This window comes from Dermacentor andersoni, chromosome 6 (genome assembly GCF_023375885.2).
Source record: "Dermacentor andersoni chromosome 6, qqDerAnde1_hic_scaffold, whole genome shotgun sequence".
Classification (NCBI taxonomy): Eukaryota; Metazoa; Arthropoda; class Arachnida; order Ixodida; family Ixodidae; genus Dermacentor; species Dermacentor andersoni.
The window spans coordinates 18,650,735-18,670,588 of NC_092819.1; the positions used below are offsets into that span (position 1 = coordinate 18,650,735).

The 19,854-nt window shown below is 48.6% G+C and overlaps 1 pseudogene; it reads left to right on the forward strand.

The window, feature by feature from the left end:
* The first annotated feature begins 5,026 nt into the window (after positions 1-5,026).
* On the forward strand, positions 5,027-5,169 carry LOC126521761 (U2 spliceosomal RNA; annotated as a pseudogene).
* The last annotated feature ends 14,685 nt before the right edge of the window (positions 5,170-19,854 follow it).

The following is a 19,854-nucleotide window of genomic DNA, read 5'->3' on the forward strand; positions in this document are numbered from 1 at the left end:
ACGCCCTGTGGGAATCGATGTTATGCGAACCAACCTAACACCTCCCAGGTTAGTCTACCAAGTCAACGAAACGACCATGAGAGCCCCAGACGCAGGCGGTTGTTTCATGACCTACATAACACGCATGTCATGACATTCATGCCATAACCTATCATTTATGTTCGTCGTACACTCTTGTCATGCTATGCCAATTTTTGTACATACGAAGTTAACGTAACGACCATGAGAACATCAGGACGTAGGTGGCTGTATCATTAACCTACATGACATAGATGTCACGGTATAAATGTCATGAACGATCAGTTATATTCGTCATACAATGCTGTCATACTGTGCCAATTTTGGTACCTATCAAGTTAACGAAACGACTATAAAAGCACCAAGACGCGCCTAGGCGGCTGTTTCATGACCTACATGACATGCACGTCATGATATCCATGCCATGACCGGTCATTTATGTTCGTCATACACTCTTGTCTTACTATGCCAATTTCGGCACATAACAAGTTAACGAAACGACCGTGGGAGCACAAAGACGTAGGCGGCACGGAGTAGTAGGCGGTTAGATTGATACTGTCAAAGTGGCAAATGTTCGCCAATAAATGTTTCGCATTTAAAAGCGTCCGTGGCGTAATGGTTTCAATGTAGGGTTTCTGTGCTAGAGGTGCTGTTTTCGAATCTTACCGGTGGTTGATTATAATAATCTTTATTTATTTATTACAGATTACTTTGTTGAAAATGACGAATTGAGTTGAATGACTTAATTGGATTGGTGTGGGACATCAAACCAAACTCTTTTAGCACTCTTCTAGAACCATTCCTTATCAAATATCTATATTGAAGTCTCCAACGATGACCACACGGGTAGTGTCATCACGGCTAACCCACGACAAAGTGCGTGGTCACGAAGTTCTCGATATCGCACTTAGATGTACCTGGAGATACATACACAGCGGATATCGCAATTTCGTCTTTAGTTTGTACGGCAAAGACATCCAGACAGTCGGTGGTATTGCCTTCTTGCGAGTCGAGGGTGTGTGGTCGTACATACATATTAACGCGACAGCGCGTAGCAGAAAATCTGGTGTCGGCGTCCGTCGTCCCGCGTCCGGCGTCAGCCGTCGCATCGGTAAACATCATTCCTAATTAAACCGTGCATTCGCAACCACGCAGGCCCTCCGTGTAGTGCAAAGAAGTTACTGCAGTGACTGATTTTTTCAAAGTATATGCATCAGAAAAATCGTAAAGTACGACTTGCACAGAACTTAGAGACATGATCACCTCGGATTGTAATTTGAACATACGAGAAAACATAATTCTGTTACGCGGGAACTCAAACACAAGCCCCATTTTACGCGACAGCGTTTTTCAGCTGCCGTTTGAAGTTTGTCTTAGTAGGAGCGGCGCGACCCTCTCGGTTTCTTGCACACCATCAAAAAATTGTACGTCGAATCTCCTCAGAGACTGATGCGTGAGCATTTGGCAGTAACGACGTGGTACTGAGTGGTCGTGCCCTGGTGTGCTTGGTAGAATTGCGAGAACGACCGTGAAGGAATCGTGAAACGGAGAAGCGCGGTTTCAACACCGAATTGTCAAGTGAGACTTGCACGAGACGACGTAGAAGGGGCGAGTAGAAGTAATGACGGGTGAAATGACGAGGGAGACGTAGGAAATGAAGGAAATGTATGCGTCTTTCCCTGGAACGTCGGTATCGGGCGGCCTCGGCACGGCGTCGTTCCTGTTGTTTGTTGCGCTCGGCAGCGTGTTGCTGTAGTTTCCCGACCTGCGCAGAGTCGTTAATTTGTTCCTGGCTCTGATTACTCTGCATTACTGCGTTTCCGTTCTTCTTCACTAAGCTGCTGCGGTCGTCTTGGCACCATTAGGGTAAACGCGACAGCGCTGCGGTGACACGAACTGCTGCGGAAGGTGGCGCAACGTGAACTGATGAGGCAACCAAGCTATACTGCAGGTGGCGCCGCCAGGTGCGCTGATGACGTTCCGATCCGAAGCCGCGGCTGCTCCACACTTGCGACACGTGCCTGATAGTACACGTTATACGTGGTCACAGAGACGCGCTCATGCCACTGCTCGCGCGATCGTGGTCTTTATCTTCCGCAAGTGGCTGGCTCTGTCTTGAAAGCGATCGTCTTACGCGAACGAGGGACGGACGGACAGTTTTCTCGTTGGGTAACCATAGAAATGCTTACGCATTTACAAAAAAAGAACCACAAAGCTCACCATTGTGCACACTGTTCGTTGCCAGCGTCTCCCGGTAAACATTACGGCTACTTACGCTGCAGTTCCCGGGAAGCGTGAGAAGCAATCGGGGATCTTCGAATGCTATCGCGTTGCGCTCTTAATGGCGAAGCTTAAGCGTGCTCCAGATTTTCGTCATTTCAGTATATGACAACGCCTCCTACTCGCGAGTCCGTGTGCTGTTCACAAAAGGTTCCAGTATGGACGACCGCACGCCAAGTTTCATCCTAGACGCCAGCGCTCGTTTCTCCCCTGGCGGAACGATTTCATCTCCAACGGGTGTAGGTTTCCGCCGCCGCTTCCCTTAGCGGTCGCGCCCGCGTTCAGTTCGCGCTGCGCGCGAAACGTCTCTTGTTTGCGACGGTGCCTCTTCGGATGACCGGAAATTATTATTGTGTTGTTAACTGTCACGACGGCAATGTAAACACAAAGGGTTGATGCCACCAGTGAAATTTTGCCGATTCACAAGAAAATGGTACGAAAAAAGCAGACGACACGCATGGATTACTGCGGTGCGCCGAGCGAAGTAAACAACTGACAAACGAAGCGAGCTCGTTCATTGATCACTCCTGAGTGTACGACGGTTTTTATATGTAACCCACATGAATTTAATAATTACTCGGTACATAATCCTATCATTCATATAAAAACTTTAAGTTGTTCGACGAGTGCTTGTCCTGTCTTCTTTCTCGAGTTTCGTTTATGTGTGCGCTGCCCAAGAATGGAAACCACTTCTGTTGTATGCACTAGTAGTGGCCAAAGTTCACGCGTGCCGAGAAATTGAATATATGCACGATGCATTGAACATGACCGGAGTTCATTCCCGCTTCACCACTGCACCGATCGATCGAGTTACTGGACGATACACACCCGCGTCTTGGTCGCGCCGGCATTGCTGAAGCAGAAATGATTACTAATACTTTCAACTTCGGTCTCTTGAGCACTGTTAAAAAATGGCCAAGCTGTCTACATTGCTGCTTCTATTCCATATTGTAGGGGACGCACTAGTTAAAGTTGTGTGCGCATATCGTACTTGTGCTATGCAGCGATATATCTTGTTTATTTCCGCACAGTGTCGATGGAAGTCCGTTGTCGCCATCAGAGACAACACGGATTTGTAGTAAACATGTTGTGAGAAACTGCAAAAATGACTTTAGCTCGTATGTGCCGTATGTATGTGCCGCATCGTATGTGCTGATGATTTTTCCGGCGGTACATACGATGTCGTTTCCAATCACCTGCTCAGCGTCACTTACATGGTTAAGCAGACGCTGCCCTTTCGCCGCATTGCAGCCATAAAAATAATCGTCAAGCGTACCGAACTTCTTAAAGGCAAATAGAAGCGTGTACAGTCTGTTTCACACTTAGGGGAAAACTCGGAACGTATTGCATCGCGATGCGGCAAGCAATGGAGTCGTGCGGTGGCAGCAGCTCGAGCAGGCGCAGACGCTCGAGGGGCGGAGTCGTGATCTGCGTCGTCTGCTACGGCGGCGCGCGCTGGCCGCATTGTTGCGAAGCGTGTTACTGTCAGGGGCAGTGCACGTATATTTCTTCACTGTGTGTGCTACCGTAATAAGCAGCGACAAGACGCACCAAGATGTGCGCGCAACGTGTTCAGTCTTTGTTTGACTCGAAAGGAAAACAAAGCACTCAACAATGATAACTATGGGAGTCGAACACGATGAAACAAACGAATACGATTAAATGAATGTTTTAGGTTCAGACAATGAGCTGGAAATAATTTTTCTCGACAATCATTTGCTGCACCAGACAGACTCTGCCCGCCGGCGGGGACATGGACACGTCACGCTCGGAACTTCAGTTAGCATCTCGTCATGTCCCCAGCGGCAGCGATGACAGCGCTCATCCTGGAAGGCAGTGAAGTGCGGAATGACTTGATCAGGTATGAGTTCATTCGCAGCGCGTCTCAGTCGCTGACGATGGTGGATCGAAGCCTATCCTCGGGCGACTGATAGAGGGGGTGGTGCGCCAGCGATACTTTCAACGAGCCCCAGACGTTTTAAATGATGTTGGCGCCCGGGGATTGAGGCGGCCACTCCAAGAGAGTAACTGCGCGCTCTTCTAGCAGTTGTTGCACAACACGAGCAGTGTGGATCGGCGACCTATCGCGTTAGAATATATAGTCGCCTTCCAGAAACGGGCCGTCAAGAATGTATGGAATCAATAAGTCGTCTATGACTGCCCTGCAGCGATGAACTTACCTTCGAGGCGTATCAGTTGGCGTCGCACAACGCATATTAAAGAATACCGGCTCATTTCACGCCGTAACGATGAGATCGGCACCCTGCAACTGACAGTAGAACGTTTCCCGACAATGCGGCCAGCGCGCGCCGCCGTAGCAGACGACGCCGTTCAACATCCCGCCCCTCGAGCACCTGCGCGAGCTGCTGCCGCCGCCTGACTTAAGCGCTCGCCGCATCGCGATGCAATGCGCTCCGAGTTTTCCCCTAAATGTGAAACAGTCTGTACGCCGCCCTTCGAAGGAAATCTCCAACGCGCACACGCGTAGGCACACACCGCACGCGGCGCGAAACGTGCCCAAACACGCGCAGTGCAGGAGGCAATCAAGGCGGCGCGAACGAGAGATGGGAGAGGGGTACCACCCGCTAATAGAATTTTGCTTCGCGTGCGGCGCTCTCAACGCCGGCGCAGCAGCGCCGCTCTCGGTGCCGTTCTTGTCCATACCCATCGACTTGAAACAATGAATAGTGATTGGTTTAATTCAATTATTATTATTATTATTATTATTATTATTATTATTATTATTATTATTATTATTATTATTATTATTATTATTATTATTATTATTAGGGATGGAGGGCTCGAAGCTTGCTTCACCTCCGCCGCGGGTCGTCCCGGTATTACACTATCTCCAGGGTCGGCGCACGCAGGTTTTGCCCACGAAGAACAAAAATGCACGGAACCGTGACCATGAACAGCTTCGCTGTAATATGTGTGGAAGGGTAGACAAATACGGCTCCACTGTAAAACTACCTTCACAGCGCGCACGGCGCAGATGCGGCTTAGCCTCCGGCTCCGAGCCACGGAACTCCCTTCAATAGAAGGCGTTATAGGCGCTGTAGATTCAACGCAGTCGCTAAGGAGATACGTGTCCTGTTATAGGGTGTCCCAGCTAACGTTAGCCAAGCTGTTCCAAGAAATAAAAGTAAATAAAAAAAACGGACTGCAAGACACTATCTTAAAGCCTAAGGTGTCGCCAGAACTCTGACGACCGAACACTTTCGGTTTTAATATCTTATCTTTATGTTGAGCTTTTAATTTCCTTCTCTCGGCACAGTTTGGCTAACGTTAGCAGGGTCACTTGGTATAATCACGTTGATAAATAAAAAGCTGTTCACATAAATCATCAAGAAATATCGTGCGATAAGAAAGGGATCCGCGGTTGCTGTAAGGGCGCAGGCTCATTTCCCAACCGTGTCGCTCCCGAAGAAAGCCAAGAGCCGTGCTAGGGGAACGCTTGTGCCTATTTCAACGAACCGCTAAGTGCCCAGTGGTAACGGGAATTCAGCCCACGACCTTTCGCAGCCGAGGCGGGCTCCCTACCACGGGCACGTACGGATGTGGCTCTAGGTGCACCATCCATTGCGCCTAAATATTCAAGCGATAAATAAATGAATGAATAAATAAATAAATAAATAAATAAATAAATAAATAAATAAATACACCAGAAAGAAAATTCACATTATTTGTAATAAGCTGCAACAGCTCACTACTTATACACCCAACAGCTTGTATGGTTTGGTACGCTAGCTGGATAATTTCTTTTTTTTTATACAGCGGCTGTAGTTTTGGTTTGTGCCTCAGTTGCCATTTCGGTACGTCATGTGTCTGTGAGTGCGTGCGTGCGGCCATGGCTACCTGATGGTACAAGGCCAACGAGTGCATTATGACATCTTAGCGTGGCGCCTGTTGCATTATTATTTCTCGACTTTCTTTTAGGTGTTTGTATATAGGAGACCAACTGACGCCAGTTACTCTTTCCTTGGTCGTACAATAAAAAGCAACAGGTCCTCTCTATACACCTCTATACCCCACTGCAATGCCACGTGGGCGCTGTGGATAATATGAATACATAAAATGCTACAAAACTTATAAACATACAAAGTGCCCTCTAGTAATAGAAACAAGTGCATTACACTGCCCCAAACAATTTGCATTGTAAATCAGAACGCCAGTCACGAAAACGTTCTCTTTGCTTGAAAGCTAATTATTTCTTACATCGCGTCGTCACCGAAATATACCAAGCAACACTAAGCCAAATGTCAATACGTCTCGCGAGTAAAAGTTTCCTTCGTTCATTTCTTTAACAAACTCCCGGTTTTTGTAGTTGAGCCGCGTACCTAACCTGGAAACCTCGAGGCACTTCGCCACACGGCAAACGCTTCGCTAGACCCTGGCTACAGCATACCTGACGCTATACAGCCATAGGAGCTGTTAAACGCAACACATACACAGTGTGCCTGTAATCTCGTCGCACGGCGAGGCAGGGCCGTGTGATGGCGTCAGGCAGGGATGAGGCCTGGCGTGTGAACCACGGCACGTCCACATGTCTCGACAACTACATGCGACTCACACCGTTTTAACGAATAGAGTTAACCAATAATTTTCCGCAGCAGCAAAACTCAGCAGGCGTTTCGGGAAGCTATCACTCGACAGGGTCAATCATCCTGCCATGGTTAGCACCCAATTTTTCCTTGTCGCAACAACGTAGCACGATTCTTGTGGAACGAATGAATAACATGGGCATTCTTCCTAAGTTCCTAAGTTCCTAAGTACGAGTTTTCGAGGCTGTTTTCTCGCCGAGAGGCCGCAAGCCCGCTGATCTAAGGTTATGGGTTGTGGCGCAAGCTCAATATACAGGCGCTCCCGGCGGGAAGCTCGGCGAGCTTATTCGATGTCGTCCCTTCGAGGCACAAATACTCGTCGCGACGAGGAGGAAGGACGGCGATGATGAAGACTTTCGGCAGCAAGTAAGGCACACGAGGTGCGGCGCGAAAGAGCCCCGAAGGGTTGAACGCTGCGCGGCAACCGACACTGTCTTCTCGGTCGCGAAACGCTGCTGCGCTTGTTTATCACGCAGGCCTGCGCGGCGGCGTCGACGAATACACGAGCGTTGCGACAGCGCTATCATTTTCTGGGTCATCCCTCGTATAACGTGCGCGCATATGTGAAAGCAGGGTTTTCGATACTCTGCCTCACCAATTTCATGCAGTGTGACTAGAGCTACTGCATCGTATGAGCCAAAAGCGCAGAGCAGGGCTCGCCCATTTTGCGCTACTAAGCCTGCCACGAAGCTTCCGCTAACGCGGCGACGCACGGAGAGCAATCAGAGGCGCGCAATCAGAAGGCGATCAGAGGCGGACAACGCTAGGCAACGAAGGAACCTGTCCTGTGGCGCTTTTTGGTTAGATGACGCAGCGCATTGGTTTCGCTGCACTGCAAGGAATTACTGAGGTACAGTATACATTGCAGGGACGAAAAAAGGAGCGGGTACAGAGCGGCTGAGACGTGATATAACGACGGGCGCGACACGCTGGGTGAGCGGGGTGAAATGCAAGCCGGGCCGACATGAAGGCGCCCGCACCTAAAGAGCAAGCCGTGCCTGAAGGAATGTTATGCGACATGGGCATGTGAGCTACAGGAGATGAGCATGAAAGCGAGCCAAAGAGACCCAGTGTCGATCCAAGAAGTCTAGTTCACATGTAGCGAAAAATGCACGCTTTGCTCAACATTTGCAGACTTTCTTTATGCGTAAGCATTTCTATGCCTACCAAACGAGGAAAAGAATTTGTCCGTCCGTTTGTCCGTCCGTCACGTAAGGAGATCGCTTTCGATATATGGCCCGACACAGTGAGAAAATTGGCCTTCACACTGCCTCTCGCTTCAACGCGAACTGAGGGGCGAGAACATAGCGCGCACGAAGCTATCAGCATTTGCTGCACTGTGTCCCCATCGCAGATCACCTTTAAGATAGGGGCCCACGTGGCCGCGCCACGCGCAGGAGCGCGGTTGGTCACGGTCGATAATGATTGGATGCGGATGGATAAAGCGTCTGAATAAGAGGATCGCAACTGGTCGGGTTTCTACATGGGCGGACCGGGCGGCGCCGTCGGCGAGGCCAATACCAGCAAATGACGATCCTTGGATCGTGTCCGTGCGCATCGATGGCACAGAAAGCCACTAAAGCGTTATTGCAGTACCTCAAGACGACAGGTCTTGGCGACCGTTTGCAGACTCGGTCCGAACCTTCAAATCTGCACGAAACTGCGCCCTCTTCCCTCTCTTCATCCCTATACCCCCTTTCCTCAGTGCAGGGTAGCAAACCGGACGTGCGTCTGGTTAGCCTCGCTCCCTTTCATCTCTCTCTCTCTCTCTCTCTCTCGGGGTGAAAAGAGGGCACGCGCCTGGTGTGCCGTCACCTAGCAAAGGCACTGCTTACTGCAGCCTAGCGTTATCTGAATTCAGAAAGTTCCGCAAAAACGGCCTCTATCGCGCGAACTGAGAGAGAGAGAGAGAGAGAGAGAGAGAGAGAGAGAATGAAGAGGAAAGGCAGGGAGGTTAACCAGATATTAGTCTCCGGTTTGCTACCCTACACTGGGGATGGGGGATAGGGGTTAGAAAGATGACAGAGATGAAAACGCTAAATAAAGGGAAAAAAAAACACAAAACGTGGAGACACACACACGAAAGGCGTTCCAGTTAAAGTTGTTCACATAGGCCGGTAGATCGCAAAAAGCGCAAAAGCGCTTGCACGGCCTTCTTCTGTGACGGTAGGTCGTTTCGATGTTGTAGAGCTGAAATTCATTCGACACGCGGTATGGTGTGCCAGCGTTACAAGGCTTACACCGTGGCCTACGTCGGGAGTAGCTTACAAGGCAATCTCCGGCACTGATTACAGATCTAATGAGCAAGGGTAAAATATCAGTGGATGCCATCGCAGGTAGGAATTGAAGGAAATGAGAAAGTTGACGCTCTTGCACGCCTATAGCGTTTACATGCGTCCCAATATCGAGAGCGCTAAGCATTCTCTCAGAAGTCTAAGGATGCACTGCGCAATCAATTTAGGGCGATCCACCAGACTCCACACCAAGTCTATGTGACCCATGGACTTACTCGCGAAGAAGCAATGATGTTGTACCGCATCAGAACCGACTAAGCCCCGACTTGGTTATTCAAGACTGGACGATGCGCTTCCCCGCCGTGTGCTTTCTGTGGTGATATCGAAAACATCGAACATTCGGCTATGCCCGCACTTCGACACAGAAAGACAAGCGATGGTAGAAAGCCTGCAAAAAAAAATGATCTTTCGCACACGACCTTTGAAGACGTCGTTTTCCTCTATAGGGCCCGCGTCAATCATGAAGAGAATGCAACGATTGCTGATTACCTTCATGCGAGACACGGGGCTCTTCGACACGTGGTGACACACATAGTGACACTCACAGGAGGCTCAGGCGGATCAGTTGCCGGCTATGTGTGCCAGGCTAACCCCACCTGGTGAGACATCACCACTACCACCATGAGGGAATTGTTTTTAAACGTAATTTACGAACTCTTGTCTCCGTACCATGTACGTGTCTTTAGTTGTCTCTTTCACCTGGCATACCACGAGGTCAAAGCAACACTTTTGTGCCCTCTCTGGCTGAACATGACATTCACGAATGCCCATGATTCATTCAACATTAGACTGGTTGACATTCCCGCACGGGACAACTGCGACTGCCAAGAGGTGGCAAGGTATCTCCTCTGTGAACGAATCAACTCGGTATACACATGCCTAGAAAAGAGTTTTCAATGGAGCTTGACAGAGTTGACGATCTTCCAATGTCCGAGGACGGGATCCTGAAACACTAGTCAGAACCATCCTCAACGGACAAGTATTTAAACGGGTTGTTCCGCTTCTTAATTATCTTAACTAAGGACATGTGGAATTATATAGACTTTAGATGTCGCATGATGCAACGTGTTTATGCGCAACAATTTTTCCCTTCTCCTTTTTTTTTTTTAATTCTATCATAATCAGTTCCGCTTACCCTTTCACCCCAGCTCAAGACAGACAGCCAGCTTTTACATTAGCTAACCTCCCTGTCTTCACCCTTCTTCTTTCCTCTCTCTGTCTGTGCAATGCAAGCGCCCCGTTGCAAGCTCGGGTGCTGCTATGCGCTCACCTCCGCCTCCCCGCCATCCAGCATGCGCGAGCGGGCCCGACCCATCGAAGCAGCTATTTCCGGGTTTCTGGGTTCAAAGGGGGCGGCCGTGCGAGACGGGCCCCGCGGTAAACGAGCAACGCGGGGTGCTCGAGTAATTGACGCCTCTCCAACCAGGCGCCTTCTCCGCGACAGCGCCTGTCTCTAAACCGGAGAAGGCAACAGGCGCGTCACAAAGCGTTAACGGTGAAAGTGCCACTAGACTGCTCCAGGCGCCGGGTTCTTGTTACAGCTCGGTTCGCAGCGCGTTCATCACCGCCGTGGAGCGAGTCTCTAGTTGGGAGCTGCAGGCGAGAGCTCTGCTTAAGAGTGACTGAGCGCAAAAAGATGCAGGACAAAAATTATGCAGATCACACGCACTATGCGAATCGATGTAAGCGAAGCTTTGTGTGCTGTTTCCTTTGATTGACGATAATTAGCGATGATGTTGACGGTGCATGTTTAATTTTTTCAGCGTTTTGTCCAACACAAGAGTGGTGAGTTGATGTCAAACGTTGCCTTGCGTGCACGACTGCTGTTTGGCTGCCTATAGTACACAAAACACAAAGGGAGAGGTGTTTGCTTGAGGCGTTGTTGTGCGCCATATTTCATAACCTCTGAGAGCGTTGAGCTTTGTCATTGCCTCACATGGCACGTCCCACCATGGCAGAAGCATTAAACTTTAATTGGATTATGGGGCTGTACGTGCCAAAACCCCATTCGGATTATGAGGCAGGCCCAAGTAGCACACCCCGGATTAATTTTGGCACCGTGGGGTTCTTTAACGTGTCCCTAAATTAAAGTGCCAGAGCGTTTTTTAATTTCGCTCCCGTCGAAATGCGGCTGCCTCGGTCAAATCCGTGCCCTCGAGAAATGCCACAGCCGCAAAGCTATCGCGGCGGGCACAGAAGTGTTGATTTGACGTGCGACCGCTTCCGTTGTGTCGCCTAGACCCTGCGGTGCGCTTTAATCTGACTCAGCACGCCCTGCATAAGTTGTCCGCCAGACATATTTGCATGGCATTATTTTTCAGAAATAGCAGAAACGCACCGTACCGAACCTTGAACTTAAGTTTATCCAACGCTTCCTTGCTTTCTGAAGTCACCTTTATTCAGGCCGTTATGATCCAGGAGGTCGCGAACATAGGCTCCCGACCATAGGCGGCCCACCATAGGCACTGAACCAGGATTATTACAAAACTCGTAAACACTGTAAGAATTTAGCGTAAATTGTCAATTCATATATCACGCTTAAAATTTGAAGGTCGAAGTTTATTGTAGATTTCCAGAACAGTACAATGCATTTTAGACACTTTCCGGGACTCAACAAATTTCTTAAAGGGTCCCGAACATGTTATTCATCTGCTTGAGATGCAGTTTGCAGAACTCCGATATCTGTTTTTGGTCCAGAGTTACAGGTTTATAAATTTGTTGCATTTACTTTTTGATCTTGGCAATTTGTGGCAATTTTTTAAATGAGGTCCTAAAGCAGAATTCTTTCCTAGAGGTGCTGCAATTTAACTTGTTCTCCCAAATACAAGTGGCATCAAAATTGGTCCAGTGGTTGTGTATTTCAATTGGGAAACTGGAGTTGGTCCCAATCTGAAACTTCCAGTGAAGTTATTACGGTTCATCCCAACCTCTTCATTTGAACGTTAACTACAGGAAATACTCACGAGCGGAAAAAGCTGCTCCAGAATGAACGCGCTCTTTATCTCTCGTCGAGCAGCTCAGACCGACAACCTTAGCATCTGCATGCAGTATACAGCCAAGTCGTAATAATTCGCTCGTCTAGGCACCGGTCATTCCGCTGAACCTCGTGCAAGCTTTATAGCAGCTGACCTCAGTGCCTTGACTCCCGTGATCGCTGTTGTTGTTGCCATCCTTGCCAACCTATTGCTCATACCCACCATGGAGGGCAGGACCTTTGCTGGCCCGCTCTATCCCGCACCGCTTCTTCGTTCACTGCTAGCTGCGACGACTGCTTGCTGTTTCTCGCCCGCGGTCGTAAAATCGGGGAAACAAAGAGTGGCGCTCTCTTTGCGTTTTGTGCTGACGTGCAGAGGCTGCAGCGTAAGTGTTATCGAGAACCGTCTCTCTTCTGTGCGGCGGAAACGTCAATAAGACTCTAGAATTTCCCTCCCGACCTCCAGCTTCGTAGCAGCACGTGTATTGTAAGGTAAAACCCAACACAAACATAGTTTAGGCTCGGGTAAAAAATACTAATTTCTCGTAGCGTATATACAAGGTGATCCCAACTGTCATGCAACAAGATTTAAAAATGTGCAAATGTCACGTAGCTGGACAGAACAAAGATAATGTTGTTTGCCGTCGCTTGATTCAATTTGTTTTTTTTTCATTAACCTAACCAGATAATTAGGCTTCGTTGATTAATCACCTTCTCAAATATTATAATTCGATGAAAAGTGCCACTTAGGAAATTGTAGAGCAACATGGAAAACTCCCGACACAGCTTTCTGTAGCTCGACACGTGGAACAGGAAGGTGTTTTTCTGAGCGTGAAAGAAGCCCGCAAATACACGCAAAATTGCAGCGCGACTCGCCGCTCGAGGCACTTTGCGTGTATTCTCGGGCTTCTTTCACTCTGGGAAAGAACGCTAAAGAACGCCATTACGGAGATCTTTCCGGAAATGGCACAGAACCTGGAGCATTGAGAAGCAGATCAGCACCTTGGTAGCACATTCAAGATGAAGCAGCGGCGTCTGTAAAGTGCAAAAAAAGAGGTGCCACCTCTTTTTTTTTTTTTGCATAATGAATCCTTACCAATTAGCTCAACTTTCTGTCGTTCTAAGTCCGTAAGGTGCTTAAGATCTTGAAGGCCATCACCTGGAATTTGATTCATATCCCTTAACCACAGGGAACCGCGTGGTCTGCTTAAGGCCTATTTAGAGGCCGTTAATAATAAAACAAAGATTAGCCGATTAGCATCTGTGCAGCTTTTCCTAGAAAGGGGGAGGGAGGGAGGGAGGGAGGGAGGGAGGGAGGGAGGGGAGGTGAAAGGCAGTGATGTTAACCAGTGTTCTACTCATATTTAATAGTCACTGACCAATTATGCCACAGTAAAATTTCGTCGAAGTTGACCTTGAACAATTTGGAGGATCGCACTGTTGTTAAGGATTTCGTCACTCCGGTCAGTTGAGTGCAATGACAGAGACAGTCGGGGGAAAAAATACAAAATAAATGCACAAAAACGCATGTCATCGCGATGGCACCCGTCGCGACAACGAACCGTTCGGTTGCCACGACAGAAATACGGCTTTGCCTTGGCGAGAGTTAGGACTTGATGGGATATTGAAAATCACGGCAGCTAGAAGGAGAACTCGCGGTGTTGAAAAATCAATCAGTCGCGCGGTTCTATACGAAAGCTCTCTGTTGTCACGGTGCCTTGGCTTAGATAAGTTTCACAGCACACTCCCACAACTGGGCGGCACAGGACCCCTGCTGCGTGGCGAAGCTCCGGTACTCCCGCGTGTCAAAAATGCTTGGGCTTCCCAAAAGAATGCGCGGGGACGCTAGCACGTGTTCAATGCAATACACAACGCTGCTCACGTTCGTACGTTCATCGTCACAAAAGAAGCTCTGTATATGCTTAGGGAGCCCGTATAGTAATGCCAAGCCGTACACCCAAAAACAGAAAGCGCGAATTAGGCACAGCAAAATGCACTATGCGATTTGACTTCTTGCCCCTCCTTCTCGGAGAAGCGGGAGGAATAGATAAAGCAGGGCGCCTGTTCTTAAAGCACGCTGGATACGTACAGGCTGGAAATATCACCTTATGTTTCTTGTTTTCTCATCTAAACTGCGTTCTAAGTCTTTGATTGGCATTAGCGCTCGCGCAATTCCAAATCTGAATATGCATTCGACCAAATACAATGTCCCACACCTAATCCGGGCACACCTCTCATTCTCGGGCATTAGATTTATCCCTGCTTGAAAACAGATGGTCTTGACCGACTACGCGTCGAGCAGGAGGACAACTGCCCATTGCTGACGTATTATATCTATGCTGCTGCAAGATTCCGCACGACCACCCGGACATGCGACACAATGTGTTTGTAGGGAACGGGCTGGACGCCGAAACTAATGTTCGTCTTCAGAAAATCGCTAGCATAGAAGTGCATTTATTGCTGAAGCGAGGTTCGAGATGAAAAAAAAACCGTACTGGCGTACTGTACAACTGGCCTTTTCTTACGAAGTCAAGAATTGATAACCGATTGTCTCATCTCGGTTCACTTATAAAATACAGTAACTTAATGCACCGATAAAGTCGCAGATATACAAAAGTTAAGGGTTGAAGTTTTAGAAACCATACGAGTTCTCCTTTTCTAGTGTTCCTTTACTTATTTCTCCTCGAAAAGAAGCACCATAACATGATGCTGATATTGATAATGATTTATTGGTATTCATTTCAAAACGGGGCGGCAACAAATAGTCCCCTAGCCTGCTTGAGGTGATTCTCAAGTAACAGTAGCCAGCGCCTCCTATATAGACACCAACTTCTTCCTAAAACTTTTAACAACAATGATAACAAAAGGAAATCATCGTTCCACTCGAATTTGCTTTTCTTTGTTTCGTCTTTCTCATAGGTTTTTTGTAAATACCATCATATAAGGGCAATGCTACACTGCCGAGGTGAAAGAGCAAGAAAAGAGGTTATACGACGTAATTTGCGGATATATACGTACATGTAACCAGAAACTTGGCACATAACTTTCTTGCATTGTTAAATAACTATAGCAATTAGATAATGTCACGCGCAACCAACTGAAAGTACATTTTATTAATATGTAGCATTGGTACATCTTAATTACTAGATGCAATCATTGCAGGAAATTATCTTTACTTTTTAGCGCATCTCTTTATCTGAAAATATCAATAGTTGCATCCATCTTAATTTTATTCTTTTTTTATTTATTTCAACCGTATTTTGTGTGGTTGAGTATGTATGTAGGTATGTAGCATGTACGTAGGTATACAGTGTTGCTATATATGTTCTTGTTTCAACAAAGTTATTGTGTGCTGCTGTAGATATCAGGATCTCGAAATTCCCTTGCTATCTTTTTGCCCAAATGACATTGTCCTAACATCAGCTGGTGTTTATCTGCTAGTGCTGTGTCGTGTCGACTATTATCAGCCAGTTGTCCACTATTTTCCTTAGAGCCGCTATGTAAAAACACGACCCCGGAATTCCTGTCAAGCTCCCACGCAGCTTTTAACCCAGGGAACGGTTCCCCCACACGTGGAAGAAATAAAAGCTGGCTAATTCGTTTCAACGTGGCCAAAGGGTAGCCAGCTCCGGTGAACGTCACGTCGAAGGCCACATCATTCCAAAAAAAAAAAAAAGGAAAACCGCCATCTCGAAAACGTTGAGCGGTTTTCTTCCGGCTCTGTCAGCAGGAGTAATCGAGAGAACGGCTGTGCAGAAACAATGAGCGGCCGGCTGGAGGCCGGGGTCGATGAACCCGCAAGGCTGCCCGGTCGGCGAGCGCGCTTTCTCGAAGGAAGCCGCCAACACCAGCGGCGACGGCGCGGGTCTGCGGGTGCGGGCGCTCGCCACGGACCCAAACTCGGGGCCCGGATCGTTAGCGAGCGCCCAGCGGTGCCAAACGCCGCCAGCTCGATATCGAACCGCACGTCGGAGTTCGCCGACTGGCGCGCGCTTGTTGCGAGCCGGCCGGCGCACAGTGCGATATCGCCTCTCTACGTGGCCGGCGCTATACCGCCAACACGCGGATAGGCAACAAAAGGAACCGCGGGGAGACGGCAGCGAAAAGCGGTTCGATCGCAGGTGTGCTATTGCGTTTTTTTTTTAAAGGAATTATCAGCGCCGGCGACCGCTCAACTCTCCAGCTTGCAGCTCTCCGCGAGTGTATGCCGCGTTCGAGCAGGTGTGGGTACAACTTTCCATAACAAGAACGAACGCTCGTAAATAACCGTCGTAACCGTGTGGACAACTGCGAGCAATATTCTACGGACCACTGGTTTTTCAAAAAGAGAAAGGCAATTTCTTCGTTCCTTTGAAGCCCAGCTGCAAGAGAGAAAATAAACAGAGAAGGCAGGAATGCTAAACACAAAATTTAACCGAAGAAGTTGGCTACCCTGCGGCGGGGAAGGAGAACAGGAAGAAGAGAGAGAGAGGAAGGAGAGACGCGAAGAACGTGTGAACGCGCACATCCACTATACGTGGAACGTGCACCACGTACAGTCAAAAGCACGCGCACAAGCCAGCCGCTCTCAAGAAAGCACAAAAGAGCCTTCATTAGCTTCTGTGCCAATGACTGGTCACGGTGTTCCAGCAGCGCCTGCACGGACATCCGACATGCATTCGACATTGTATTTGTATATCAAATACGGGACAGTGGCACAATCGCAGACATCGCAACCGCAGACATCCCATGCAGCACTGTCAGGCATTCCAACTAGTGCAAGATAAGCTCTCGTGAAGGCTCGCGCAGATAAAAATCGGCGAGTACAGTGCGGTCTAGGTACGCGTGTTAAACTTTAGACTTAAGTAATCATTTTCGCGCTCTGTGATTAAGCTGCGAAAAATATTTTGCCTTCTCCCGGAAGTCGGGATACGTACATTCCTGCTCGTGGGTGTACGTGCTCTTTTTCGTATATTGGCTCTTCCATCGGTGGTGATTTGTTGTTCGGCATGAACACGCTTGCACGAAAAATAATCCCTCTCACTCTTCGATAGGGAAAGACTGCCGGCTCCAGCGACAGCCATTGTCAGCCTGCTACGCAAGCGCGTCACGAATGTATTAAGGAGACCACGGCCGCCGAGCGTCAGCCACGCGAAGTTGAGCCACATCGACGCGCGGACCTGCTTCCGCGTCCGAGAGCCCTGAGGAATTCACTTAAATCACTACAAGGAACTCTGGCCTTGTGGTTGCTGATCCACCATGAGAACGATGGGTGTGCATGCATTTGTCTAATCATCGTGCCCGTGGCTTCAGACCTTCCGGTGGCTGTACTTATTACGCTGTATCTGCGCTTATGGCATACATTTCAAATAAATCATATTTATTTTTCTAAACGCGTTCACGGAAAACACTGCGAGCATACACAATCACTGGGATATTATCACAGCCGTAACGCAATATTTTGTTGAATATTATCAATTTCTAAGTCACAAACTCTTTCGAAAGTAGGAGGAGAAAATTTAGGCAAATTCGTGTGCTATTCCCACGATGGCGAGCAGCCATGCTTTCAGCTCCCGCAGAGACCAGCGCGACATTTTCAGTAATTTTAATGAGAAACCACGACGTGAACAAGCAAACCACGTTTCAACTTATGTGTCTCGGCGTCGAATTTGCTAACTCTTACGCATTACTCATTGGCATGGCCGACAGTCCCACATGCGACTCATGCAAGTGGGACGAGACGCACACTTTCATTGCGTGCGCCCACGACCGGAAGGCAAGTGATGCGTGAAGTGCTTGATCGACTAGACAATCGCCCACTATCAGAAGAAAAGGTTTAGTCCAGTACTCCCAAAGGAACTCCGCGCAGCAAGCTGTATCTGCGCTGCTGAAGTTTCAGAGGTCCATGGACCTGCATAACAGACTTTGAGAACGTTGCCTGCTACTGTTGCTATACTCGTATAGTGCTGGGTTGTGCACGCGGTTAACTTCGTTTGCGCTTTTTTCTCTTTCTATGCCCTCACCCCTTCCCCCCGTGTCGTATAGCCAAGCAGAAGTACCGGTGGTTAACCACGCTGACTTTCTATATATCCTTTCTCTCTTTCTTTTCCTCTCTAATTGAGGAAACACGCGATAACGCTCGTCGAATAGATAAGAAACGCAGGTTCACTTTTTCTTCAGCAGGCGAGCGTCTTCTGGAACGGTGTTACAGGCCACCGTGTGTATTCTTTCTTTGTTCCACCAGTACTGCGCACGCGAGAGCAGAGTAGTTAGAAGGAAACATACGTACTAAACATGGCTAAAAAAAGTTTTTTATCTAGTCAAGCAGCACACCCAGGAGAAACGGGAGGCGCAAACTGCCAACGTTTCACACGAGCTTATTGGAAGCTTAGCTCGAAACGCTACGCAAACTCTACGCTTCTACCTACTGTATGTAAAAATTCTTAAGCTGCCTCCGCTGTGTGGGTGAAACAATTGCGCTCAATGAAACAGTGTTGTTTTCCTTTTTTTCTTTTTTATGCGAAATTTAATATCCGCGGACCCTTCCCACGCGCACGCTGCGTGCCTTCAGCGGCACCGCGTCTGGTTGCAGACACATGGCGCATAATAATGAGCGCGCGCGCAGTTTGCCAAACCATCGGCACGGAGCTTTCAGAAACCGCTTAGAGTAAATGCATTAATCACCAGCATAAGTTCAGCCCGCTACGCCTTCGCTATGGCAACAACGCGATAGGGCACGACTCTGCAAGCGCAAGCGATCGATCTTGTTAGCTTACGCCCCTGGTGCGGAGCCGCGAAAATTCTGCAATATGTAGGCGGTATGGGATAAACTTAATCCAGGTGTTAAGGCAGGCTTTCTATGCTAGCTTGTCACACTTCCAGTTCTCTCTAGGCCCGCTGTGGATATCGCAGACGTGGTAGCAGTTTGCTGCTCTATATCCACTGAGGGTCACTCAGTCCGGATCACAGGCGGTCGCTCAATCCGGTAGCCTTCAAAAATCGCTGCAGCGCCTTTGCGGCCTTTTGTAGCTGCGATATACGAGGTCATGGTCTTGCCCAATGTGAATGGTTTTCTATCGAACTGATTTAGAGCATTGCAGAGGTCATGTCTTTCAGTTTCAAAAGGTGGGCAGTAGCACAGGAGGTGTTCTATAGTCTCCTCGACACCGCTGGCATTTCGCTCGGCGCTATCAGCCATTCCAATTAAACATATATATGCAGTGGTGAATGCAACGCCCAGGCGTAAGCGGCACAGCATTGTTACCTCACTTCGTGGAAGCCCAGGTAGCAGCCGCAGTTGCATATATGCGTCGAGAAAATGCAATCGATGCTGGTTGAATTGAAGTGCGTGCCGATTCTCCAATGTCATACGGTGCGCTAGTTTGCTTAAGTGCTGGGTTGCGTCAGTCCTGGATAAAGGCACAGAAACAATGTTCGTTCCTTCGTGTGCTTTTCTAGCAGCTTCGTCGGTGAGGTCGTTGCCGGAGATACCGCAATGACCCGGCAGCCACTGAAACACGACGTCGTGTCCTTTCGCGATCATATGATGGTGCGTTTCTCGTATCTCCAACACAAGTCATTCCCGCGTCGAAGAAAAATGTAGGGCCGTCTTCGAGTCGGCACATATTTCCCACCGATTAGCCGGTTGGTTGCTAATATAATCAATGGCACCTCGGAGGGTAACAAGCTCCGAACCGGTCGATGT